Raw genomic sequence first — 23,016 nt, 5'->3', positions numbered from 1 at the left:
GGAAATGACATGTGACTCTGTGTTCACTGGTTGGATCTTATGTGCTTGCCTTGGTGTTTTTGTTTTGTTGAGGATGAAGGGAATTTAAGTCTGTACAATAGAGATTGACTGGGATCATCCATGCGCCACTCAAGGTCTTTAAATTTCTTGTGGGGGGGGGATCTTATCATCTTATCTGCTTTTTTTTTTGTTTTTGATTATGCTTGACCACTGAACCACATCCCAGGCCCTAGAATTACCTGCTTTAAAAATGAAAAAACTTTACCCAGCTGAGAGTGTGACTCAGTGGAACCAGATATTGTGTGTGGGGAGGTCCTGGGTGCAATTCCCAGCTCCATGGAATGTGTGTTGGGGGTTCAGTACAATGTCTAAAGGGTTAGGGAGATAACTCAGAGGGCTTCGATGCATCACACTTTGCATGCCAGGAACATTCTGGCTTTGCTTCCCTCCCCGCCACCCCAAGTATCAATGGAAGCAACCTTTGAGCACTGAACTTGGAGTCATCTATGAGCTCTGCCAGAAGTGGCCCCCCAAACAAGAAACAAAAGGGAACCAAAGAAAAACAACAAAAGTGATTCTCTACCCAGTATCCAGAAAAGTGGCTGAAACAGCCACTCAGTAAACATAAGTCAGCAATGCACCCTTGTTTACCGAATGCCTTTTGTAGAGACCCATCGACTTTTTATTCTGCAATTTGAGAAGTCATCTCCTGACTCAGACTCCTGTCCACACTCACCTAACTAACTTCTGAGAAATGAAACCTAAAGTGGTTTTATCTGGGACCTGACAGTACTGGACCTAACTGCAGCGGTGCTGGGCCTTGTGGAAGGTGAGCGTGATTCTGTAAAGGTCACAGTATGGTGAGGGGGAACAGCATGAGGCCCATGCTTGGCCTGAGATTGATGCTGACCAGATTCCATGGCAGAGCATGCAGCTCAGTGGTCGAGCGCCCACCTTGCCTGTGTGAGACCCTGGGTTGGATTTTTTTTTTCTGGCCCTGAAGCTAATTTTCAAAGTATCAGTTACTTCCCAAATCATTCTTTCAAGACTTTCTCTCTGCAGGGGCAGGTACCACGTGGGCTCCTGCTTATCCATGCTGGCTGCCTCTAGGGGCACCCTGGCACAGCTGTGGAGCACGGGCCTTCCACGTGTAAAAGTCCCAGTTCCAGTTCCCTGCTTAGTCCCTTGCTGGTGACCCGCACGTTGTTCTGGGAGCTGCTTCTCTCTTCTGCCTTTCTCCATGATACTTTCCTAGCCCACCTGGAGGGAAATGGTCGGTAGATAGTTTTCATGGTGTTGGGCCGGAGAGATAGCATAGCGGGTAGGGTGTTTGCCTTGCATGCAACCGACCCGGGTTCGATTTCTCTGCCCCTCTTGGAGAGCCCGGCAAGCTACCGAGAGTATTCTACCCGCACGGCAGACCCTGGCAAGCTCCCCGTGATGTATTCAATATGCCAAACACAGTAACAACAAGTCTCACAATGGAGACTTACTGGTGCCTGCTTGAGCAAATCGATGAACAACGTGAGGACAGTGCTACAGTGCTATATATAGCATAGTATTGATGGTGTTCAACACGGTCAGCCTGCTCCTAAGTAATCGCCCTCCTCTGGGAATTGCCTTCCTGTGTCCCCTGCCATCCCCTTCTCTTTGCACCCCTTCTCTTTGATAGTCTTCTCCTGAAGGCAGCTCTGTAAGCTGTTCCTGATGACACATACCGGGCCAGTGTCTGGAGTAGGTGGAAGGCATTTGGTGTCTTTTGCTATTTAGTTTTGGAACAAAGCTTGTGGAATAAAAAGACAGTTGAATGATGTGGGTCTGTACTGCATATTTCAAATTTATGAAACCGTTTAGCCTGTTTTTATTTACTGTTAGTAGAGGAAGTTTTAGAGGGGCTCTTTCCAGTGTACTTACTTAGGATACTTGGAGACCACTCCTATCCTGGTGATGTAAATTTGATGGGTCAGAGCTGGGTCCCCAAGACGCATTGTGTCTTTGGTTGGTGGAGCTAACTATCACTATGACAATGATAGTTTTTTAAAAAACAGAAAATATGTGCTGAATTTTTAAGCTTTAATTTATCATCCTTTTGGGTCTATTTACATTGCTGAAAACACTCATTTTGCTTTTTTCCTTATCCCTATAATAACTGCACATAATTTCCTGCAGGAAACAACTTTTGGTAATATACACATATCTTTCAAGTATAACATTAGACACACCTGAGCTAATGTTATTGCTGAATTTGACTTGTGTATTTTCTCTAATCAACAGATGATTAATACCCAGATTTCCTTTTCAGGCGGTGACAGAGAAGAATTTTGAAACAAAGGATTTTCGAGCCTCTCTAGAAAATGGTGTACTGTTGTGTGAGTAAGTATTTAAGGGATTAAAAAAAATATTTCAAAACCAAAGGGTGTGTGTGGTGTGTGTGTGTGTGTGTGTGTGTGTGTGTGTGTGTGTGTGTGTGAGTTTCGTTCTCACTTTTCCCTGCCTCCTCTCTTATCCCACAGATACCACAGTCAAAAATGTTTCTTTTTGGTCCCCAGTGAAATTTGATCTTAGGAATTGATCCTCCCAACACCTCCCTCCCTGTTTCCCCCAGTAAGAAGAGGTGATCAGTTTCTGTATTGATAGATAACATTGTTGAAACATATATTATATTTAATTAGCAAATAAGAGAGATTCTATTCTTGCATGCTGGTCCATTATGGTTTAGGTGGCTGTGAAGGAAGCCATGTGTCCCCAGCTGTCACTTTGAATGTTCTTATGTGTGGAATGGCCTGGTTTGCAAGTTACTGTACAACTTTTCCCTCATCAGTAAATGGTGATGGCTGTGGGACACAATGATAGAGTAAGTGGCAATGTTTTCTTCTGAAGCTTTACCTGGAATCCTTTTAGTACGACGTTAAAAGTGAGTCATGGACCACTCTTTCAATGAAAATGATATTATTGAGACTCCTTCCTCAGATTTGGCTCTAAAGCAGTCAAATCGGTTGCTGCCATGCTGACTGTCCGAGACCTGTAGTGAATGTCTAGGGTAATGTTTTATTCCCCAGTGGAGACAGAGGATGTCAACCAGGAACTTAGCCTTTGGCACAAGGGGTGTGTAGGCCCACAGGATGTCAAGCCAAAGTCCTGGTGAGGGGGGCAGGTTGCAGAAAGAGGCAAATAAGTCAAAGAATGCACTTTAGTACACACCCACATTTTTGAAGGCACTCAAATATTCCAATCCAGATACTTATCTCATGAGTTATTTATGGAATCTGGCCACATGTGTGCACTTGGAGAGTCGGTGCTACTAGTTATGGTTTTGACCTTTTTAAAGGCAGCTGTAGCAAAGAACAGAAACCAAGAACATAGGTTTGTCTTCTTGCTCTATGACTTTTGGAAATTTGAGCTCAAATGACTCTCTGGGCCAGTTTTCTCATCTGTAAAGCAGGGATGAGGATATCGGACCTGAGTAAGGCACAGGGTGGCAAAGTTTCATAATGCCTATGTTAAGGTTGTTATTCACTATCAAACATCAGTATAAATATATGTTGTTAACCTGGAAGATAGCCACATGGATAATAGCCCCAGCCAATAATCAGTGCAGTCAGTAGGAGTTTAAACTTCTTTGTCTGAGAGCAACATTAGTACATTGAACTATGTGAAGATTTGGCATTCCAGTCTCTATGTTCCAAAGAAATGTCACTGGGCCACACTCATTATGTATAAGGGCAGAAACGAAGGGCTATGATGAAGTCTAAGGGATTGTTCTCTTCTAATGTCACGTCCACGTTTAATTTTGATTAATTTAAGCTACTTTTGGTTAGTTTGGTCAGCCTAACTGAGCATTGCATTGTTGACTTGAAACTATAGGACTTCAGTGAGTTCCAATACATTCTGTCATTTTGTTTGTTTTTTGAGGGCATAGGGGATTGGTGGTGGTGGTGATTGGGAAATTGGGTCACGCCCAGTGGGCAGTGCTCAGGGCTTAGTCCTGGCTCTGCACTCAGGGATCACTATTGCTGAGGCTGAGGGACCATGTGTGGTGCCAGGGATTGAATCTGGGTAAGCCGTCTGCAAGTGCACTACCCTCTGTACTGTCCCTCTGGTACCCAGTGAATTCTGAAGACAGGGGGTGAACAAAGTCTATTAGAGAGAGACACTTGATGAGAAAGCTAGCTTAGCTTAACTATGGGTTATTGAGACAATTGTTGCAAATTTCTTTAATGTCAGTTTTAAGCTCCACAAATTGCTCTCAGTTAGATGGGTTTATGCAGAAAGCATTCCTACAAAGCAGAATCATGTTCAGACAAATGAGGCTGTAAAGCCCAAATAAATGATCTTTTCAAAGAATTTACTTTGTGCTTATATACTTCCCGTAATAAATCATTGGTCAAAACATTTTTCTTAGGGGGGAATAGTTGTGAGACAGAGCTCCTGCTTTTAACCTATGATTTCATGAGTTCCATCCCCAGCATCATTCCACTTACCAAATGTGATCCAGGTGGCACATCAAGTGATTTTTGGCATATTTCAACCAAGTATGTGGCGGCACCACACCCAAGTGTATGACTTCCGGTCAGTACACTATCAAGTGTGTAAACCCTGCAACAAAGGGAAGGCGGGTAGGGGGGTCAGAGGCAGGTTTCCCATTTTGGGCATTCATGACATCATTAAGTTTGATTGAGATGCTTTATTGTTGTTGTCATTATTGTGGTGGGATACTTGGGTGACTGAGGACACTGGATAGAATCTGGTCACTTCTCAGCCATACAGGAGAGTTCTGTCCTTTTGTTACGGACCTTGGGAGCTTTTCTGTAGTGCATGGGGGAAGCATAGAGGGGTGCTTTCATCATGGAAAAGATTTCCCTCTAAGAGCTGCTTCTGTTTTAATTTCCTGATAACACATGCATCCTTCCATGTGTTTAGCAAGCCAACACTTTCTGTTGATCTGATTCATTATTATAGCCATATGACATTTTAGTAGTACAAACTCTTTCCTTACAATAATAGAAACTTGGAAGTTTTAGCACAGCAGTAGACAAAGATGCAAATCATCAAGCTAATGCAGATAATTAAAATATGCAAAATATGCCTTTTTGTTTCATAGCAGTATTTTGTGGTTGCCATCTGTAAACTTTTTATTTCTTTTTAAGACTCATGGTAAAAAAGTTTCTTCTGCGTTTTTAAAATATACATATAACAAACGCTATTTAAAAAATAAGTGATCTATTAGATTGAAGTTCAGTAGGTAAACATCAATGTAAAAATGTACTTCTTGGGCTGGAGAGATAGTGCATTGGGCAGGGTGCTTTCCTTACATGCAGCCGACCCGAGTTCAATCCCTGGCCCCCCAAGCCCCTCCAGGAGTGATCCCTGAGTGCAGAGCCATGAGTAAGCCCTGAGCACCGCCAAGTGTGCTCCAAAACCAGTTAAAATTTTTTTCTGTAATGATATCGATAGCACAGCAGTATGGCGTTTGCCTTGCACGCAGCCAACATGGCCGACCCGAGTTCGATTCCTCCACCCCTCTCGGAGAGCCCGGCTAGCTACCGAGAGTATCTCGCCTGCACGGCAGAGCCTGGCAAGCTCCCCATGACGTATTCAATGTGCCAAACACAGTAACAACAAGTCTCATGATGGAGACGTTACTGGGCCCGCTCGAACAAATCAATGAACAACGGGAGGACCGTGACCGTGACCATGATATCCAATACTATACAGATGTAAATGTCACAGAAGCTTTTTATTTATTTATTTATTTGACTAGAAGCTCACGTGGTAGCGCTCTGGAACTAGAAAGACCATACCTGGTGGTGCTTGGGGAGAATGTGTGGTCCTGGGAATTGAATCCAGAATAACACATGAGTTAAGCATGTGCTCTACCACTTATCTCCTCAGTGCCCAGAAAAGTCTTTTTATATTTGGCCTCAGAATTGAAGGCGGTGAGGCAAAATTGAAAGCACTTTGTGGAAGGATTGGTGTAGAACTCTACAGCTATGAAATAATGACTTGAATACTATTGCATAAAAATACAAATGCAATAGCTGACCTGTTCATGGTGAAAAAAAAAATAAGGATTTTTCTGCTCTGGAGAAGCCCATTTTTCCCTCTTGAACATGTGTCCCTTTCTCTTTCTCCCCCTCACATATCTTTAAATATGTTCTATCAATAAAAACTGCTTAAAAAGTAAGTGAACAAATGAAAAGAAACTTAAACACCATGTCTTGTGTCTTTGATGACCCTGCATTTGTTGTTGACAGAACCTTTTTTTTTTAATTTATTTATTTATTGAATCACTGTGGGAAAGGTTACAAAGCTTTCAGGTTTAGGTCTCAGTCATGCAAATATCAAACACATTTCCCTTTACCAATACTTATTTTTTACCATGAAGAACCCCAATAGAACCCCACCCCCCACCCCCCACCCCTCCCAGTCCCTGTGAGGCAGATGAATTCTAGTTAACACTCTATCTGCTTTGATTAGATTCATTGTTTCAATAAAAGATTCACCACTATTATTTAGAGTTTACCCCCCCCAAATCAGACATGCTGAAAAAGCATTGTGAAGTGATTTGCTTTCTACAGCTGGGTTCAAGAATTAAATGTTGGTTTTGGATTTCTGCTATTTTACCTATTGACCCTGGAAGTATTTCTACTGAAAGTCAGATAGTTAAGAGATTGGTTTCTGTGTTCTGGAGTCGTGGCCGTGCTGGAGAGCCGCTCATGGGGGGCAACTGTTGGCCTTGGTAGGGCGTGAAGGACGGACTGGAACGCCCCCCTTCCCATGAGGATTTAGTCGCCCCCACACCCCCGGTTCATACTTGCTGTCCCCAAGGCTCCCATGCGGCCGCCATCTTTCCTTCCAGAGAGGAGAGGGCGATTGGGGCAACACCCTTTCCCCTCCGGGCAGACTTGATGGCCTGGATTAACGCATAGTCCTTTCACTTTTCTGCTCCAAGCTGCTGGGTTCTGCATTAAGTCCTTGTGTTTCTGGGGCTGTGGCCATGCTCCAAACTTAACTCTGATTTTCAGGGAGAAAGGTTGGGTGATCACTTTGTATATAGATCACTTCCCATTGATCACTTTGTATATAGAGAGATATACAAGGTTTTGAGAAAAAGTCCTAGTTCCCACATACTCGAGCTGTGCTTGTAGAGGCTTCTGGTCACCTGGGTTCCATCTGGGGGAGGCGGGATGCGGTACCTACCCCATTTGGGACTTGCCGGTGATCTCGGCTCTTTTTGGAACCTGTTTTTTTTTTTCCTCCAGGATCTCTGGTTTCCGCCCTCCATGTGGTCCTTCTCTTAGGCTGTATCGACAAAACCTTTTAATTCCCATGTAAATTACTGAGACTCGAATATCCAGCATTTTAAGGGCAGGTTCTCTGAGAAGTAAATGAGAATGATGGGCTACTAAAATAAGTAACGCGAGCACTAATTGTGTGTGATAACAATTCGTTAAAAATGATTAGCAAGAGATTATCATTGAACTATGGAAAACAATGTGTAAGCCATAGGGAAGGAAAGGAATTATGGTCAGTGAAATGAGAAAAAAAGGAGAATAGATAGTGTGAAAAGGAAAGATGTAAAAGATACCGCATTAATTGAAAATAATTGTTGTTGCCTTATGAGAGGGATAGTCTCTAAGATTTTTATATACCAAAAACAATTCATCAGAAATTCAGTGAGATTTAATGGATAAAAGCAGTAGAGTCTAAGTAGAGAAACCTACTTACTATTTATAGAGTAAATACATACATAGAAATCTATTTTAGAGTAGATACATACTCTCTATGTGGAAATTTTATTCTGCATTTTGAAATGGAGTGGTAAGCTATGAAATTTAAGAGAAGGAATGACAAACAGCATTTCTATATTGGGTGATATTGGTTGATTACTTTAATTTTTTTGGCCACACCCAGTGGTGCACAGGGCTTATTCCTGGCTCTGTGCCCAGGAATCTGTGCTCTGTGCTCCTGGCAGGGCTTGGAGGACCATACAGGGTGCTGAGGATTGAACCCGGGTTGGCTGCATGCAAGGCAGGTGCACTACCCACTGTACTATCTCTCTGGTCCCAATTTATAATTTTACTCCAATAAATATATCAGATATAAAATTATCTCTTTGATTCCACTGTTTTTCCTGCATTAACATATGCCTCAGAGACCTGGGCCCTACGTAAACAGGATGAGAACGCTATTCGGGTCTCCCAAAAGTAAAGTAAAGGCCCTCCCGTTGATCGTCGATTTGCTCGAGCGGGCCCAGTAACGTCTCCATTGGAGACTTTGTTGTTACTGTGTCTGGCATATCGAATACTCTCGGTAGCTTGCCGGGCTCTCCGAGAGGGGCGGAGGAATCGAACTCGGGTCGGCCATGTTGGGTGCGTGCAAGGCAGACGCCCTACCCGCTGTGCTATTGCTCCAGCCGATGGGCTGGTCACGTAATGAAATTTAAAGACGACCGCTGGACTAGAGCCGTTACTGACTGGATTCCACAGGATGTCAAAAGACCGCGTGACCGCCCACCTACCAGATGGTCAGACTTCTTCATCAAGATCATGAACAATCGATTTGAGGCTCTTCGTGTTCCTAGAGCGAACAGACGCCATTGGGCTACACTAGCACGTGACAGGGACAAATGGAGACGTTACTGGCGCCCGCTCGAGCAAATTGACGATTAACGGGAAGTCAAGTGATCAAGTGATAAAATTATATTTTACTTAGAATTATTTTAGTATTCATATGAAGGATGAAAATATGAGAGTGGGAAAAACTACTAAAAAATACATTTCTGTGGAGTGTCTGTTTTGTTCAAATGTGACAAAATTGGATGAAGTACTATATTTATAAATTATTATTTGCTTTTATATGTGCGTGCTAGTGTGGCATGATTCAGAGAGACATTCTTTTGTTTGTTTATTTTTGTTGTTTTGTCCATACCTAGAGGTGTTCAGGGCTCAGGTGGGCTCCAAGAAGCATTATGGGATGTCAGGGATTGAACCTGTGTTGGTCATATGCACGGCAAGTGCTCTACCTGCTATACTATTGCTCTGTCCCTAGAAGGGCATTCTTACACATAAGAATAATTTATGATAAAGGAAATATGAAAAAATTAGAAGTTACAATTCATTCAGCATATTGGAATAAAAAATGAGCTCAGAACTAATTTAAATAGACTCATCATACACCAGGATAAGTCAAATTAAAATGAAAAGCTGCAAAGTATGATTAAAGAGGCTTGCTGGAGGGGGTTCAGGCCACAACAGAGAGTGGTCAGTGGTTACTTGTAGCTCTGTGCTTAGGGACTCGGTGTCACTCCTTGTGGTGCTAGGGACTGAAGTAGGGTCTCTGAATGCAAACCCGGTGCTTTACCTCCTGTCCTAGCATTCTGGCCCTGGATCAAAAAGTCATGAAATTGTATGGTGGATGCGGTATCACATGGCTCCCTGAGCATCTCAGGGAGAAGCTCTGCTAGGAGGCCTCCCTCTCTCCATCAGCTTGTCCTGGCTGGCCTGAGCATTCCCTGTGCCTCAAGGCCCAAGTAGGACCACATTCTCAGGCCTTCACACTGAACCTCTGGCCTGGGGGAACGGAGAAGCCCTGGTGGTGACTGCTGTTCCCCACCCCGAGGCCCCCCCAAAAAGTTTAGAAAAAGGATTTGTAGTCTGTTTAAAATTCTAAGCTTTGAAGAAACAGGAAAAGAAATACCTCTCCAAAACCACTTTTATTACCCCAAATGTATTTTGGCAAATTGTGTTCTGAGGAAAATAGTTTAAGAAAAAAAATGTAAAGATTTTCTAGTATTTACATAATTTGGTGAAATAGACATTTCAGACCATTAGTGGGTAAGTTAATAATAAATATGCCCAGATAACTTCATAATAAAGAAATATTTCTGGAAATGAACAGTAAAATCTTCAATTTTATTACTGAGAATTAATCATACTAAACTAGGTAGTATTATTTGCTTGATTGTTGGCACCAGCCAGCAAATGCTGAGGGGCTATTCCTGGCTCAGCTCAGGAGTAGCCAGGGGCAGTGCTCAGGGGACAGAGATTTTATCCAGTGACGTAACCGCTGCCTCATGCAAGGCATCTGACCCCTGTACTAGACCTCTGGCCCCCTAGGTACTATTTTTTAAATTAGGCAAATAATTTAACATTCTTTCAAAGAATGTGGCAAAATGATATCATTTCTAAATGGCTAATATGCTGATAGAACTTATCCTGAAGGCAATGTGGCATTACCTGACAATTCTATTATTTATTGATATATTTCTCATGAAAATTACAAGACCTTTTGGAAGAATTCTTTTGAGAATCAAAAAGACTCCAGAATGGGGAAAAGACTTCTCTAAAATCTTTCCCCATTGAGTGTTAACCCCAGCCCCCCACCATAATAGAGTGGAAGTTACAAAAGCTGCAGCTTCTTGGAAAACCAGGCTGTTGGAAATTTGGGAATTCCCTTCTTTTGAAAATACAGAGGCAGCCTCTACTCTGTTCCTCTACAAAGTGGACACAGGAATGCCGCTTCCTGATACAAAAGTAAGTGGATTCACAACATCAGATGTCTTTTAGGTAAGGAGCTGGAATTCAGCACCGGTGACTTTGGTTCCGAGATAGAGGATAAGAAAGGATGAGGAACATGGCTATAATACACTAAAACATGCATCCAAGTGCCTCTTACTGTTGGCAAAAGTTGGTGCCAACCTGAGTCTTCCTGTAAGAGATCATTCCCCTCTTGTTTACCGGAAGAGGGCAGAGAAATTTAGTGATGTGACTTAGAAGTGATCAGTAGGGGTCAGAGAGGAAAGTAGGTATGGATGGGGCTGACCTGGGTTCTTGTCCAAGCACCACATGTGCTTCAGGGTCCCCTTCACCTCCAGAACTGATGCTTGAGTGCAGAGCCAGGAGTAAGTCCTGAGCACAGCCAGGTTTACTCGCCCCATTCACCCCTCCAAACAACACCGAAGTCAGTAGTGGTTAGTAGAAACCCAAGACCAGCTGTTAATCACTTTACACTTCTGTGGCATACTGGGAAGTTTGCTACTCCTCACCAAGATCCATGAGTGCTCTATTGACATTGTGTAGTCTAAGACATATCTCCTGTCAGACTGCCTGTGCATTGTTACCCTCACTTCAGGATGCTTCAGGCATAACGGGGAGGCTAGATAAGGAAATTTTGTCATAACAGAACGATCATTATCAATTGTACTGGTGCTGACTTGTTGCTGTTCCACACACTTTCCCATCTTAGCATTCATGATAAAGTATTTGTGGTGTGGGTAAATCAGCAGTATTAAAATCACCACCACAGGAATTCTCGAGATTAAACATACTGATTTTTGTTTTTGTTTTTTGGGTCTCACCCTTGTTGGGGAAAATGAAAATAACCTTTTAAGGCATTGGATTAAAACTAAAGATAGATTCCCCCTTCCCTTCCCGATTTACTTCTTTAAAGAAGATAGAGGGTTTAAATCATTCATAGAATTTGTTTTTATTATTTTATTTATTTTTTGCTATGGGGGACATACCTGGTGGCTTTCAGGACTCACTCCTGGCTCTGGCCTCAGGGATTACTCTTGACAGTGCTTGGGGGTGCCTGGATGAAACTGGAATCAGCTGTTTGCAAGGCAATCACCTTAACCTCTGTGCTATCTTAGTTATTTTTTAAAAAATATTTGCACCCCTGGAGAGTTCCAGGAAGCTTACTAAGTGCTAGGGGGTGCTTTGGCGATTGAGAGTATATCCTTTGGCCTGGAACTTCACTGGTCTGAAGCTGATCCCAGCCTAGCTTTCTGTTCTTCATAAGCATTCAGATGTTGCTGGAGCCATTTTTTTTTTTTTTGCTTTTTTGTGTCACACCTGGTGATGCACAGGGGTTACTGCTGACTCTGCACTCAGGAGTTACTCCTGGCAGTGCTCAGGGGACCAAATGGGATGCTGGCAATTGAACCTGGGTCGGCTGCGTGCAAGGCAAATGCCCTACCCACTGTGCTCTCTCTCCAGCCCCAGGCGGAGCCATTTTTTCTAGAATTTGTGTCTAGGAAAAAAAGTGGGTATATAAGAAAGTGCCAAATAGCAGAGAAAGCAAATTTGTAAGAAAATGTGTTGTATCTTTATTATATCTTGTTGAACATTTGGTTCCTAATAGAAATTGATGTGGAGTATAGATTTAGAAAATACATTTGACAGGCTCCTGGAACTATGTATGTATATGGTCTTTGAACTACGCATATGTGTATTTGAGTTAGCTACTTACTAAGTCATTCATAAGTTAGTTTAAAAGCCTAGTATTGATATGCCTTTCAGTGTCAGTCTCTCTGGTATATATTTGAAAATAAATCTTTGAGTTCTTTTGGAAATTTCAAAATTGAAAAATATTTCTAAAGCTCTGTTTTGATAAAAGGGAAAATGAAAATTGGCTTTTGGGACTAGTTTCTGGAGATTAACAGAGAGCATAACATTCTCTTACTAAAACCTTGTGTAACTGAGCTGGATAGCATGTTAAGCCTGATAAACAGTTTTCTGAGTGTCACCTCTGAGTTCTTTCAAAGTTGGGTCACATTCATTGGTGACAGGATTCTAAATGGAGTCAACTTTATTGTGTCTGTAAAGGCCCTCCCGTTGATCGTCGATTTGCTCGAGCGGGCCCAGTAACGTCTCCATTGGAGACTTTGTTGTTACTGTGTCTGGCATATCGAATACTCTCGGTAGCTTGCCAGGCTCTCCGAGAGGGGTGGAGGAATGGTCCCTGGAGTGTCTCGATCTTTATGCGTGGACGTTTCTGCAAAGTTATCATGATATCTGAGTCATGAATAGGGTTAATGACCTCAGCCTTAGACACTCCTGTCTTAGAAATTCCATGTGTGTAACCGAAGAACACTTATTAACCAAAGAAATTCTATTTGTAAAGGAGAGTCATAGTGCTCTTGTGTGGCACCAATGTTATGTTTGACATAGAGGATACCTCAAGTTCTTTAGAGATAATGTTCAAATTACACAGATGTTTGGATTGCATGAGACTAGCTTCCCCCACTCCCCCAATCCCACTCTAGAATAACACCTGAAACATGATTTCTTTCATAATTATGCATGATACAGAATTTGGTAGGATTTTTAGCATTTGCATGTTGTCCATGTCCTGGTATTTAAAACTGATGAGTCTTTTTACAGTCAATGAAAGAAAATTATTGCCTTTTCATATGGCACTGTTGTTTGGGAGGGTGTCCTCTGTGCTATCCAGGATGTTGCTTCTCTGCTTTGTGTTAGGTAGTTCCCATATCTGGACACATGCTGTGAGGGATCAGGACTAGGATAGACACTGGTCGACCTTGTGAGTGTGACTTCGAAGTAACACGTCTGGTCCCTGCTGGCAGAAAGTAACCCCGTTTATTATTGGGCGATAACATTTGTCCTCTCTGTTTGCTTTTCCTCTGTCCCACCTTCTTTTTACTGAATTTAATGAGAGTAAGCAGTGCTATTATCCATTCCGGAAGCTCTTCTGAGGAAAAAAAAAGCTCTTGTTATTACTAACACAATGTTATAAAAGTGGTGAGTGAAGTAAACAGGTAAATGGAATTATCTGGCCAAAGTCATCAATGACTCAGATGGGTGCGGGAGGAATTTATGACACTAGTTTTCTAATGAGGACAACGGATGCCAGACTTTTCTGATATTATGAGTCATCTCAGCATCTATCAATTTCGAGTGTTTTTTATCAGGGAAGGGTTACTTTCTTGGGTCCAAGTTGATGTAAGGAATTCACTGCTGGATCAGTGCTCAATAATCCCCTCCCCTCCCCTCCCCTCCCCTCCCCTCCCCTCCCCTCCCCCTCCCTCCCTCCCTCCCTCCCTCCCTCCCTCCCTCCCTCCCTTCCTTCCTTCCTTCCTTCCTTCCTTCCTTCCTTCCTTCCTTCCTTCCTTCCTTCCTTCCTAACTTTTTAAATATATTAACATTGTCAATATATCTTTGTGTGAAGAAACTATGAAAATAGAAAAACATCTCTTGTTGTTTTCTGAAGTCTTCCAGACCAAATCTTCCTAAGCCACCGTTGGGTAATTTGAATCCCGTCTAACAACATTCTGAAGGTTATTAAATTAAGACTTTTGTCTTTTTTTATTTTTAGCATACTCAAGTGTATATATAAATCTCTGGAATGTTGAAGGAGGGACATTCCTCAAGGGCCAGATTTTTTTTCCCTGTCTCTCCTTGTGAACAGGAGACCTGCAAATTAAGGATATTTGATTCTTTTCTTTTTAAATTATTTTCCTTTTGAAACTCCATCACAGAATAAAGAGTTGTTTATTTGTGGTAGATGAATTATTGAATAGAGTAATCACTGTTTCAAGTTATTGTTTTCTGGTGGTTGTAAATGAATAATTAATAAAGGTAATATTAATAGAAAAGCCTTATTACAATGTTAAATTTCATCATGACCTGGCATGAGCAGCAGCAACCCAGAATTCACAATAATCTAAATTTAGAAACAAAAGGTATATTCTGAAGTTGTGGTTGTTAAAACTGGGTTCTTTTTTTTTTTTTTTTTGCTTTTTGGGTTGCACCCGGTGATGCTCAGGGGTTACTCCTGGCTCATTCACTCAAGAATTACTTCTGGCGGTGCTTGGGGGACCATATGGGATGCTGGGAATCGAACCCAGGTCGGCACTTGCAAGGCAAATGCACTACCAGCTGCAGCCCCCTAGGTTCCTTTTAAAAAATATTTCATTTTAAATAATAATGAAAAAGTTTTATAGCTTGAAAAATCCTAGTGGGGGATGTGGTGAGCAGAAGAGATAGTACAGTGGTAGTGTACTTGCCTTATACCTGCTGACCTGGGTTTAATTTCTGTACCATATATGGTAACCAGATTCCCACCAGGAGTTATCCCTGAGGAATTACAGAGACAGGAGGAAGCCTGAGCACTGCTGGGTGTCGCCAAACCTGTCCCCCATTCCCAAATAAAGAAGAACAGGAATGAAGATGGTGAAATTTCAGGCATCTACTTGAACATAGAAAATTTTCCACTCTTCTAAAGCACAGAATCTAAGGCCACTCCCTCCCAAAGTTTTTAAATTGAGATTAATATAATGTAGTAATTTATGTACTCTCTCTTTCTCTCTATATATGGTTTTGGGGGGGCCTACACCAAGTGATACTCAGGGATTATTCTTAGGAGTTGCTCCTTTTGTAGTATTCTTGAGAGTATGAAAATTTAGGAATATCTGCAGATTCTGTCAGAGTAAGTTTGACTTTTTCATTGTTAACTCATTGTGTGGTTATTGGCCTGTTTGGGAGAGTTTAAATATTGTTAATTTTTTACCCACTCATTCAACTCTGGTGACAGATCAGTCAATGATGGGCTTGTTTGAATGAGTTATACTGTTTACTTTGTAATTAAAAAAACTGGGGGAAGGGTGTCTCCCAAGAGGTACTTAGGAGACCCAGGGATCCCTCCAGTTGAATTTCTGCCACCTGGATCTGTGATTCAATGTAAGGGCCCACAGAATTTGGTGTTCCTTGTGTGCTGTAGTGTCATAGTTTACCCAGGACACACCGGTAATGCCATGGGACCTCCAGGAGGGACCTGGAGATGCTTGGGAGACTGTATGGGAGTGGGATTGAACTGGGGTCAGCAGCATGCAAGGAAAGCACACTACCCCCATCTTTACCCCCCGTCCCCACACACTGCCTTTAAATCTGGCTAAATATGTTTTTTTTTTCCTTTTTGGGTCATACCCAGTGATTCTCAGGGGTTACTCCTGGCTCTGCATTCAGATATTACTCCTGGCAGTGCTTAGGGGACATATGGGATGCTGGGAATCAAACCCCGGTTGGCCGCAGGCAAGGCAAACGCCTTACCCACTATGCTATCACTCCAGCCCCTAAATAATATGGTATTAAAGATGAATCAGTTTGGAAAAAAATCAGTGAAAATAATTAATAGAAAAAAATAGTTAAGACCAACTGAGCTAAATTATAATAAAGAGATTCTTAAATTGGCAATTTGAAAGGACCCAACACATGTTTCTGTAGCAACAGTGGAGGAAACAGATTTTGCTGATGTGACGTGGGATCCTAAGACACAGCCAGAGGACCCCTGCCTGTTGTGTGCAGTTCTCTTCTTCTGTCTGTTGACTTGGTTTCCTTGTTTTATGTTGAGGTCTTAGCTCTGAATGACAGGATGGTGACCTATAATTTTTTATTTATTTATTTATTGAATCACCGTGGGAACGGTTACAAAGCTTTCAGGTTTAGGTCTCAGTCATGCAAATATCAAACACATTTCCCTTTACCAATAATTTTTTACCATGAAGAACCCCAATAAAACCCCACCCCCCACCCCTCCCAGTCCCTGTGAGGCAGATGAATTCTAGTTAACACTCTATCTGCTTTGATTAGATTCATTGTTTCAATAAAAGATTCACCACTATTATTTAGAGTTTACCCGCCCCCCCAAATCAGACATGCTGAAAAAGCATTGTGAAGTGATTTGCTTTCTACAGCTGGGTTCAAGAATTAAATGTTGGTTTTGGATTTCTGCTATTTTACCTATTGACCCTGGAAGTATTTCTACTGAAAGTCAGATAGTTAAGAAATTGGTTTCTGTGTTCTGGAGTCGTGGCCGTGCTGGAGAGCCGCTCATGGGGGTCAACTGTTGGCCTCGGTAGGGCTTGAAGGGCGGACCGAAACGCCCCCCTTCCCATGAGGTTTTAGTCTCCCCCACACCCCCGGCTCATACCTGCTGTCCACAAGGCTCCCATGCGGCCGCCATCTTTCTTTCCAGAGAGGAGAGGGCGAATGGGGCAACACCCTTTCCCCTCTGGGCAGACACGATGGCCTGGATTAATGCATAGTCCGTTCACTTTTCTGCTCCAAGCTGCTGGGTTCTGCATTAAGTCCTTGTGCTTCTGGGGCTGTGGCCGTGCTGGAGAGCCGCTCGTGGGGGGCAACTGGTGACCTCGGTAGGGTGTGAAGGATGGACCAGAACGTCCCCCTTTCCATGAGGTTTTAGTCGCCCCCACACCCCTGGCTCATACCTGCTGTCCACAAGGCTCCCATGTGGCCGCCATCCTTCTTTCCAGAGAAGAAAGGGCGAATGGGGCAACACCCTTTCCCCTCCGGGCAGACATGATGGCCTGGATTAACGCATAGTCCGTTCACTTTTCTGCTCCAAGCTGCTGGGTTCTGCATTAAGTCCTTGTGTTTCTGGGGCTGTGGCCGTGCTCCAAACATAACTCTGATTTTCAGGGAGAAACATTGGGTGGTTTACTTCCCATTGATCACTTTGTATATAGAGAGATGTTGCGTGGCCACATAAGCGGCCGCGCGGTTTTGAGGAAAAGTCCTAGTTCCCGCATACTCCAGCTGTGCTTGTAGAGGCTTCTGGTCACCGGGGTTCCATCTGGGGGAGGTGGGATGCGGTACCTACCCCATCTGGGACTTCCCGATGATCTCGGCTCTTTTTGGAACCTGTTTTTTTTTTTCTCTGGGAGCTGTGGATCCCGCCCTCCATGTGGCCCTTCTCTTCGGCTGTATGCTTGACCTATAATTTTTGAAAATGTTCAAATGATCACTCTGTTGGCATTTTGGTAATTGCATATGTTTTTTTGTTTTGTTTTGTTTTCAGTTTGGTCAATAAGCTTAAACCCGGTGTCATTAAGAAGATCAATAGGCTGTCCACACCAATAGCAGGTTTGGTAAGTAATAGACTGTCTTTAAAACTAAATTTCTTGGATTTTGAAACCATGGGCGTAGACTAATACCTGGAATTATCATAGAAATTAGGGTTGGGTGTCTCCCTCCCTTCCCCTCCCCTTTCCCTTCCCCTTCTCCTTCCTTCCCCTTCCCTTCCCGTCCTCTCCTTTCCTTTTCCTTCCCTTTCCTCCTCCCTCCCTTTCCTCCTCCCTCCCTCCCTCCCTCCCTCCCTCCCTCCCTCCCTCCCTCCCTCTGTCTTTCTCTCTTTCCCTTCCTTCCTTCCTTCCTTCCTTCCTTCCTTCCTTCCTTCCTTCCTTCCTTCCTTCCTCTGTCCCTTCCTTCCTCCTTCCCTCCATCCCTCTCTCCCTCCCTCCCTCTCTCCCTCCCTCCCTCCCTCCCTCCCTCCCTCCCTCCCTCCCTCCCTCCCTCTTTCTCTCTCTTCCTTCCTTCCTTCCTTCCTTCCTTCCTTCCTTCCTTCCTTCCTTCCTTCCTCCCTCCCTCCCTCCCTCCCTCCCTCCCTCCCTCCGTCGCTCTCTCTCTCCCTCCCTCTCTTTTTCTATCTCTCCCCTCCCTCCATCTCTCTCCTCTTTCTCTCTGTCCCTCCCTCCCTCCTTTCTACTCTCCCCTCTCAAGAAAATGTTTCTAGGGGGTGGATTGAGTACATGTTTTGCTTGCAGGTGACCTGAGTTAAGTCTCTGTACCAAGTTAAGACCCTGTACCCTTGAGCACAATTGATAGTGGCTCCAAGCTCTTAACCAGGAGCTGGTTCTCATCATCTCCTATGTGGTCATCAAAAAATAAAAAAGAGAAGTGATTCTAGTGATTTTAGGGGTGTTATATCTAGTAATTCTATATCTTTAGTGCTTTATTTATTTATTTGCACAGAGGCTTTACTTTTACTTATTTTTTCAGTCTGCTTGTTTTGATATCTGTGCCCTTAAACGTCACACCATTTTCTGGATTATTTATTCCACAAATTGCTTTTGTATAGAATTTTATTCTTTCTGACAGTCAATCCTGCATACATTGTTAGCTGGCCACACTTTATGGAACTATCAGATATTCAATGCTTGTTTTTGCTTTACACTCTGACATTACTCTGTCTTAGTCTTGGGGAATATATTAATTTTGGAGGAGTTGGCCACACCTGGTGGTGCCCAGGGTTTACTTTTGGCTCTATGCTCAGGGATCATTTCTGGTGGGAATCAGGGGACCATATGGGTGCTGGAAATCAAACCTGGCTGCCCTGCTATACTATCTCTCTGGTCGGAGAGTAGTTTTGAAATTCAAGACTTGCTTACTTTTTTCTTCAGTGTAATGAATTCTCCACCAATATGCAGTGTGATGTGGCAAGACATTTTTTCTCTTTGCGTTGGTAATACTATTATAATGATCATGGGTTATTTTCTAGACTCTTTCTAACTTCAAATTCAGAATTTTGCATCTAAAGAATACCCAATACAGTTATATAAATACTTTGAAGGATCCAGTTCCTTGAGAGGCCAGAAATAGATGGCATTTGGAAATAACTGATTTGTAATTAAGTACAGAAGCTGAGTAATTTCTCACATGTTTTGGAGCCCTCAGAACCAAGGCTGGTGATAGCAATCAGTTAAGTTGCTTAAAATATGTTCAACAACCTTCTTTTGACCAGGCCTGCAGATACTAAAAATATGAAGAATTTAAAGGTAGGAGTACTAAAATGTTTTTGATTCCTGCTGACATGAAAATCTCATCAAAGTTTTGACAGGAGTAAGTTGAATGCAGATTAGAATTTTTTTCCTAGAAGAAAAGATATTTAAAGTATTTTTCTTTTCTTCTGAAATATAGCTTAAAGATTTTCCAATATTGAATAGGTATGCATATAACTAAACATATTTGAAATATATACTTACATATATTAAAAGTTCCCAAAGCTGTTCGATCCAAATATTTGCTCATTTTAACAGCTTTTTTTGTATTCCATTTGTGTCATAACTAGGAGGCTGACATGATATTATTATTGATCCCAAATTTGTGTAGATAAGAAACTCATATGCAGTGAATAGAATTAGCTTTAGTAATAGTGTCAGAAGTTATTTAAAGAGAAAAGTGAGAGAAATATTTTTTGAAATATTTCTAGGTAGAAACATTCAATTTAGTAAAATAAGAAAACTGAAAAATAAGTTTTCTAAAGCATCTATGATCACGGTCATGATCATCCTGTTGTTCATTGATTGCCTCGAGCAGGCTCCAGTAACGTCTCCTTCTTCCTCGCCCTGAGATTTTAAAAGAGCCATATTCAATGTTCTTTCAGGGCTAGGAGAATGAGACCTATCATTGTCATTGGTATCTATGAACATTCTAAGTTGCAGTTATATTGAAAATATTGGGACTAGAGAGTTAGTAGAGGAGTTAAGGCACTTGCCCGAAGCCTGGGCAACTCTGGCCTATCCCCAACACCATATCTAGTTTTCTGAGCACTTCTAGGAGAGTAATCTTTGAGCACAAAGATAGGAGTTGGTTCTGAGCAAAGCCAGGTATGGCACAGACTCCCACTCCCCCCTCACTTCCCAAATTAAAGGACTCGTCTCTTCAAAGGGGCTGAGTAATATATTTAGATAGGCTGACGTTTAGATTTTTAAATGCCATTTCTTGGATCAATTGCATATGTTTTAAATAAAATTAGCCTTTGGTCTCAAACACCCCACATATTTGGAATGCCTGAATTATTGTTTGTTGTTGTTGGACCCTAGAGATTTTATTCCGTCTTGATTCTGTGATTAGACAAGAACACAAAATACAATTTTATTTTTAAATCCAAATATCTCCGAGTATTTCTATTTCAAGCATCAGAAATTCTATCTGGTTGGAATTTTATCTCTAGAAACCAAGCTAAAATGCATTTCTGGTAAATTAAATAGGATGATTTCTCAAATATTGAGTATTTTCATTTGGATGTTGGGAGTATAAGTGACTGTGATTCTGGAAGAGGTCTCAGCCCAGCTGGTTGAAAGTCATTACATGCCTCATTGGACTCCTTCTCATGCTTTATGTGTCAGCTTGCTTTTCTCAAAACTTCTAAGTCTCAATTTCCAGTGCAAAGTAGAGCTTCAGAATTTACTTGTAGGGTTGTTAATGAGGAGGGAAAGGAATAATATATAGATTGTGTGATAGAGATGTGGTGACTCACCTGATAATTAAATATAACATTATACACAGATACCTCATGAAATTTTTTTGGTGGCAGTTTATACTTTTAACCAGTAATCGAGTGTCTGCCAAATAAAATTTTCCCCATTTATAGAGGATTAAATATGTATGTAATATATATAGAAATCTTATTCTTGACACAAGAAAAAAAATCAGAGCCAGATTCTCCATACTATTGTTGTGTTTATTGTGTTTCTAGCATACTATTATTGTAGTTATTCTGTTTATAGCACCTAACATGATAGGTGCATTGGAGAACAAATATATCAATTTTTAAATAAAGGAATCTGCACTATTTGTACTATGAAAAATAAGACTGAGGATTAGAGAGATAGTGCATCAGGTAAAGGTGCTTGCCTTGCACATGTCAACTGAGGTTTAATCACTGCCACCCTGAGCACTGCTAAGAGTGATCCCTGAGCACAGAGCCAGAAGTAAGTCCTTAGTTCTGCTGGGCACGGTCCAAAAACCAACCAAACACTCTAGGATAATGTCTTTAATGGGAGAGTATTAGAGGCCTAATTATGTTTCTTTACCACTCCTATACCTCCTCCCATCCCACCCCCGCCATCCTTCAGACAAGGAACACGACCTTGTCAGGGAATACGGTTGTTGCTGCTGCTGATGCAATTAGCGAGGTCAGGATGAGGTCACAATGGAATGGGGAGATGATGTGCCCAGATCCAATACAAGACGGACATGTGAAGACAGGTTCACACAGGGGAGTACCAGGTGATGCAGCTACAGGACAAGTAACATGCCAAGTTTGCCAGCCAGCCCCCAGAAGTGGGAAAGAGACAAGGAAGGGGATTCCTCTGTGGGGTTCCTCAGGAGTGTGTCTTTGTGTGGAGACCGTGCGTTTGGCCTTCTGGCCTCCTGAACTGAGAGATAATAAATGTCTATTATTTGAAGTACCACCCCGAGTGCAGAACTTCACTAACTTAACTAAAACAGCGACGGAATATTCCTAGGTAATATTCAATTTTAGATAGCTCAATAGGCTGAGCACATGCTTTGTATGTAGAAGACCCAGGTTTGATCTCTGCACCAAGAGGAGACATCACCAGGCGCAGAGTTGGGTATAGGCCCTGAGCACCCGGTGTGGCACCAAAACCATCTCCCTGCCCCACAGCAACTCACTTTTAAAGAAAATTGTTATCTTGAAGTAAGGATTTCACAGGAAATAATATTTAAAAATATGAGGCTGGAGTAATATGTACTAATACAGCAGGTACTATTGCCTTGAGTGCAGCTGACCCTGGATTGATCCCTGGCATCCCCTATGGACCCTGCCCATTTCTGGGTGTGGCCCCAAACCAAAATAAATATATAGAGAGAGATCATCACTACCCCTTAGCCAGTTTTATCCAGTTTTACTGGGGGTAACATCTTGCATAAATACAGTCCAATATTAAAGCAGTAAAACTGGGCTGGGGAGATACCTCAGGGTTTGGGACACATACCTCGCATATATGGAAAACTTGGTTTTAATTTCTAGTACCAGATGGTCCATGGGACTCTACCAGGCATGACCATCAAGCATTGAGTAGCCCCTGAGTACCACCAGTTATGGCTTCAAACCCCAAACCAAAAAACAGCAAAAACCCAAAAAAACCCCAGGGAATTGACATGAGTATAATTCACCATTTTCATACCATTTTCATACCAGTTTATATATTTTTGTTATTTGTCTTTTAAACCAGAGTGCAGATACTTTTATAGCTAAATGAATGGAAAAGTGTTGTTGTTTTTTGTTTTTGTTTTTTGTTTTTTTTTTGCTTTTTTGGTCACACTTGGCGATGCACAGGATCCTGGTTCTGCACTCAGGAATCACCCCTAGCAGTGCTCAGAGGACCATATGGGATGGTGGGAATCGAATCCAGGTGGGCCTCATGCAAGGCAAACGCCATACCTGCTGTGCTATTGCTCTAGCCCCCAGGAAATGTGTTTATTGAAAGAATTTATCAGGGAACTCACCCATTAATGTTTTAGGCTATAAATATGGCAGCCATATGCCATTTAATTACTTTTTTTCTTGCCTCATTTCTAATAGAAACCTCTTGTTGAGATTCAAAAGGCAGGGTCTCTAAAGATTTGTGCACAGCAAATATACCAGGCTAATTCAGTTAAGAAAGAA

General features: G+C 42.2%; 1 protein-coding gene across 3 annotated transcripts in view; it reads left to right on the top strand.

Annotated features, from left to right (window-relative positions):
* The first annotated feature begins 2,309 nt into the window (after positions 1-2,309).
* The window catches only part of LMO7 (LIM domain 7), a 152,731-nt gene continuing 132,024 nt past the window's right edge, over positions 2,310-23,016 (top strand). The window contains exons 1-2 of one of the 3 annotated variants that reach the window (XM_056109695.1): positions 2,310-2,373; positions 17,620-17,689. The gene's annotated coding sequence lies outside the window, so the exon portion shown is untranslated. The remainder of the gene's footprint in view (positions 2,374-17,619; positions 17,690-23,016) is intronic. The other 2 variants (XM_056109697.1, XM_056109699.1) reach the window with 2 other exon arrangements.

The sequence above is a fragment of the Sorex fumeus genome, unplaced genomic scaffold (genome assembly GCF_029834395.1).
Source record: "Sorex fumeus unplaced genomic scaffold, SorFum_2.1 ptg000008l, whole genome shotgun sequence".
Classification (NCBI taxonomy): domain Eukaryota; kingdom Metazoa; phylum Chordata; class Mammalia; order Eulipotyphla; family Soricidae; genus Sorex; species Sorex fumeus.
This window is presented reverse-complemented; position numbering and strand designations above follow the sequence as displayed.